The following is a 5,957-nucleotide window of genomic DNA, read 5'->3' as shown; positions in this document are numbered from 1 at the left end:
CAGTAAATTTGACACATGGTAGATCGACAACATCAACCCACTATCATAATTTTGGTCAAATAACTTTGACACATGGTAGATCGACAGCATTAACCCACTACCATAATTCTAGTCAATACCTCTAACCTATGGTGTCTCCTCACCACAATTTGGGTCGATACTCCCAATGCATGGTACATCATTAGCAATGAGCATCAACTAGGCACCATAATTTTGGTCTATTTGACACATGGTATACATACTAGTATTGGTTCACCATCATTCTAGTCAATATTTGACACATGGTGAATCCCAAAAGGCCACACTCTATCTAAGTAATTCTATGTATGATGCTAAAATGATCTTGATGTTGAAAGGCCACACTCTATTTGAGAAATTCTAGGCCTCCAGGACCATTCTTTCTAATTCGGGTCAATGTACTTGACACATGAAGAATGATTGTCCTTTTTTGGACCATTCTCCCTAATTCTGGTCATATATGACATAGGGAGAATGAAAGTTCATGATGTTATCTCATCAACACTCCCTCTCAATGAGAGATGCATTCTCAACAAGTCCAAGCTTGTCCTTGAAGTATACAAACTTTGCTCTAGACAAAGGATTTGTAAGGATATCAATGATTCAGTCTTCAGTGGAGACATATTGGAGCTCCATTGCTCCCTTCTGCACCATGTCATGAATGAAGTAGCACTTAATCTCAGTGTGCTTCAACCTTTCATGGAAAACTAGATTCTTTGATAGCTTCACATAGCTTTGAATATCACAAAATATCATGGTTGGCTCTAGCACATGATCAAATAGTCCTATGAGTAACTTTCAAAGCCACATTGCTTCACAACTTGCCAAACTAGCTATAACATATTCTGCTTCAGCAATATTAAGTGCAATGTATGACTTCTTCCTACTCGTCCACAAAATCATAAAGGAGGCCAAACTGAAGCAACCTCTGCATGTACTCTTTTTTTCTTTAGCACTCTTTTCCCAATTTGCATCTGTATAACCCTGCAATTGTATATTGTTAGCCTCCTATTGCAACAGGTGTTCATCTTTCATGATTGACAGTTCTACCTGCCAAATATGTCATCTTTCATGTTGTCAGGTTCCATATTTGCAGAAAAAGGTCAAAGAAGAGGCCATGAAAGTATGCCAGTCCAAATGCCACCGTTGTATTCCAATTTTGATGACTTAACCATTTTTGAAGAATGTTCTGTTAAGGGAAGCCCAAACAGCTTAATCTTGGCTTCCCTAGGTTTTGATTTCCTGTTTTAGAATATAGAGAATGATATCTGTCCAAACAGCTTAATTTTGGCAGATTTATAGATAGTTAGAGAATCAAAGGAGCCCAACTGCTTAATCTGGGCCCTTGGCAGAAATAAGTGTAGATTTAGATAGGAAGGCAGTCAAAAGAAAAATTGTGAAGCTGGGTCTGCAAGTCTAAGTGCATCTACCAAAAAGAAGAAAAAATGTTAGGAAGGTGGGCTGGGTAGGTAGTTGTGTAGTTGCAAAATCATGACTTGTGATCCATTTTTTGTTGTCAAGTGTCATATTTATTCAGATCACAAGTTGGAGGCAGTTTTCCATTTGGAGGAGCTCAAACTGGACATTACTAACTTCCCCTTCTTCTTCTTTCCCGAATCACTTACTAACTTCCCTGAAGAGGTCAAGGTCTGCTTGATTCCTCTTAGTTTCATCATTTTCCATTATATTTGCCTAAGTGAAGGTCCTCTTGGCTTAGGAGTACTGTTGTTTCACTCTATAAGTCACTTTTTCCCCAAAAAAACCTAAGGTCCCATACTTAGCGCTTTCTGGTCATTTTCATATTAACTCCTAAAACTCTATTATCTAACTCCCTAGTCTATTCCCTTATCCCCTATTATGCAAAATATATAAAATCCCAAAAATATTAAATACCCCCTCCCTGGCACTATAGCCATATAATATCAAGTTTGGGAAATGCTAAGTTCACCAGGAACTTGACATTAGCCTTCCACGTTCAAACCCTGGGATTAACTTGGCATCTGGTTAAGTTAATAACATTTTCTTTCCCCTTTACCCATAAACATTTCATCATTCTCACCCCCTCTCTCTGATTGTTTAAAGTTTAGTGTTAAAATGTTTGAATAAACATTGAACTTTACCCCCGGTGCGCAAACCATGTATAAAACCCACTTTTCCGCCCTTATCCTAAGGTTTTGCTCATAAACATTTAACCCCCGCTCGTTTTTTAACCCCATAACCCACTTCCCTAATGTTTTAAACCCCCCCGTCACATAATAAATTAATCAAAAGGCGCGCGGGCCCCGTCCCTTATCCCTCCGCCGCCTTACCCGTCCCGCCAACCGTCCGATCGCCCGTGCCCGAGATCAACGGCAGCCGGGCTTTTTCATCTCTGAAGCCACCGATGTTTAGCGTCCGGGAGTTCGTCAGTTTTCCCGCCGTACTCCCGCCACGCATAGCCCTCCCGGGTGTGGCGGAGCCCCCTCCTCCCAAACCACTCCAGTGCAAAGGCAGTGCGCCCGAAATCGCCAAACTACCCTCCCCTGGGTGACGTCAGCGCCACATTCTCCGCCTAGTGACGTCATCCCACTGTGTCATCTGCCTGCATCGACCTCCCGCCACGTCACTGCCACTGTGTACCGCCACGTCACTACCACTGTGTACTGCCATGTCACCCACCCTACTGGGTCCCACCCGCTGACGTCATGCTGACGTCATCACTCAAAAAGGCGCGAAAGGCGAAAATCGTGCTTAGGAAGCCCAGATTCAGATTCTGAGGCAGTTTTTCATGCGCGATGGCTACGAGAAATGGGCCAAAATGGAAAGCCCCTCATCGCGCAACCCCCAGCAAGCCCAAAAGGCGCAGAATGACCCGTTTTTCTTCGCGAAGCATTCAGAAAGGGGCAAACACACTTTTTAAAGCAACAGAGGGCCGAGCAGCTGCCATGAAGGATCGATGGGACAGTCTAAACCATTCAGAAGATTTTAAAGACTCCAGGATCAGTGCCAAAGAGTATCAGGAAGCGGCAGAGAGTATCAGTTCAGCAACATCAAATCAGGTGAAAATTAAAAACCTTCATCAAAGTCAGCAAAGCAGTTAAGGCCATTTAAAAGCCTATCTGGTCGGGATTAGTGCACATTAATGCCAACAAAACAACAGCAAAACCAAGTTAGAGGTGGAGATAAAGGACAAATCACAGTTATTACAAGAGGACTGCACCGGGCTACCCAGGACAGACATTAACTCAGTTTTGATACAACTGCCCTCAGCGCAGCCCAAAGATATTTTCATGCATTTATTTCTGGATAAGATTAGGTTAAAGTAATCATTTTCTTTCAGACTTGTTTAGGTCGGCTGTAATAGATTAGTTTTTGGATAATTTTCCCTATATATACCGACCCTATGTATTGTTTAAAGGGTTGGTTGGTTGATAATCCTCATTAGAGACTCGCACTGGATATCTGAGATGTTTTACTTAATCAAAGATTGTTGAAAAGCTTTGGAGGAATGACTGTCTGCTCTGTGTCTAATGGTTTGAAGAATTGAATGCGGAATTCTTGTGCTGCTATATGAACCAATAAGTTTTCCTTACCTCTGTTATGTCGATTTCACATATGCTCACTTCACAGAACAAAGGATTGGCTTAGAATTTGCTTGGTTGCACTCTATGCTCAGTTTTTGTGGCTTCTTAATGTTTTCCTCTTGAATTAGGCATAAATATGAATTCTGTTATGGCTCATGTTTGACCTATTTTCATATATGAATGACTGTTATCTAGGAATTCTTAACTGCTCCTAGATAGGGCTCATTTGTTTTCTTGCTGCTAATCTGAATGAGAGATTCTTAATTGCCCCTCATTCCTTAGCCTCTAATCCATCTCTTTTACCTTGAATGATTGTTTCATACGCAGCTAGCTTGCTCCATATTCCTTCATGTGACCAAGAAAATGCACCAGTAGTCCTACTCCTTGACTCCACGCCCAATGGTTCTAGAACTTTCATGCCGTCCCTGCCTCTTTACTTGAAAGCATCATCCTTCCCACCAAAAACAAAACAAAACCCCTTGAACTCAATAACTAGCCTAAAAACATTATCAACAAAGCTAAATCCGAAAGAGAGAGCCCTCTCTGATTGCAGGTGGGCTAGACCCTGCAGTCCAAAGATTGGTCTGTGGTTACCTCGGCCGTATCCTTTTGATGTCGACCAGAAGGACAACCTGAGTGATAACATAATGGCGACTCCGCTGGGGACATCCTCAGTTATTTTCACAAATCAAGTTGGAAAACTCCGGAAGAACAAAAATCAATGTTGTATGTTCCTTAAAACTACAGATGAAGTCTGAATGTCGGCCAGGAAGCCTTTGAAACTGTTCTTGCTTTGCAGTTACAGGAGTAAATAAATGCTGCTTCAGTCAATCTTCATGCTAGTTTTAAACTACAGATAACTGTCCCCGAAATTTAATCAGTTCCTTGCCAATTCTAAAAAACATTCGCAGAAAATACCAAAACAAATTCAGAATCTGGCTCCCAAAAAGAATTCTCATTATACTAGGTCAAATCCAGACCCAAATCCACCAGCTACTTTTGAAAATCTGAACTTAATCCCAAAAATCCTTAGGAAGAAAGAACAAAGAGAAGATTTTGCTGATAATAGTCCTCAAGCAGTTCGCCCAAGCAGCGTTCCAACCCCTGTCAAAGTCTTATTTCGTTCAACCCCTACTTCCCCTTGTTCATCATCTACTTCCCAAAGCACTCCTTCCACACCTCCATTCACTACACATACTCCCATTACCACTGCTGTTTTTCCAATTGTCCCAGTTGTTCCACTTATCCCTGTTGTTCCGGTCGTCCCTGTAAACATGGCCAATAGATATGCACCCCTGCAATTACCTGCAAACCCTGGGGCTATGCATCAGGATTATCAAACTAAAATCACATATTTTGATGGAACTGCCACTTGCATAGCCCTTCAGCATACAAAGAAAATGCAAGACTACTTTGAAAACTACAAAATAGATGATGATAGTGTGAGAATGAAAATTTTCGTTCAAAATTTAATAGGTGATGTAAGAACTTGGTTCAGATCACTTGCTGCAAATTCCATAACTACTACGGATGAGCTTTACCAATCCTTTACCAACAGATGGGAGAAAAAGAAAGACCCCTTGCACATACTTGCTGAGTACGATACAATAAGAAGAGGCCCTCAAGAGTCTGTCCTAGATTATTGTGCTAGATTCAATAATGTCTATAATGCAATACCACAGAACTTGAGACCTCCACCTGACCTTGCCTTGTATAAATTCCCTGATGGATTCGACCCAGATATGGCCTACCAGTTAAAAGAAAGAGCCCCTCAAACCCTTGCAGACATGCAAAATGTTGTTGTTAGCGTAGAGGCCAACCTGATTGCCAATAGAAATAGAGCTAGAATGGAGAGAAGAACCACTTTCAAAGAAGAACCCACAGCCTTAGATCAGAAACTTGATGCTATTATCAATGGCATGCAAAGGTTGGGAGACAGAGTAGAAAGTGTTGAGAGGAAATCATCATGGGAAGGACAACAGTCCAATACAATAAGGAACCCAAATTTCAGGAAAACGCAGAACACAAATGCTGGTAGGTCTAGTCCAGACCATGATATAAGACCACCTTTTCATGAAAATTATGCGGAAGCATCTACATCTAGTGAACCCCCAGAGGACACTCACATGAACCTGGTGGATTCGAGGCCTGAGCAACAGATTTTCCTAACTCAACAAGACCAAGATGAGCATGACTTTAATCAATTTCAGACTAAGTCTGGTGAGTCTTTTGATTTTAAACAGGGCTATGATACTGTTGTGTATGAGGTCCACAAACAATATAAGCTGAGAACTAGGACCATTGACATTCCTGAACCTAACAAACCAAAGGATGGCAAACAGCCCAACAAGACTAGAGGCAAGGCTATCATAACAG

The sequence above is a fragment of the Pinus tabuliformis genome, chromosome 5_1 (genome assembly GCF_031772625.1).
Source record: "Pinus tabuliformis cultivar Carrire ecotype Pingquan chromosome 5_1, CPIR1, whole genome shotgun sequence".
NCBI lineage: Eukaryota > Viridiplantae > Streptophyta > Pinopsida > Pinales > Pinaceae > Pinus > Pinus tabuliformis.
Note: the sequence above shows the minus strand (reverse complement) of the source record.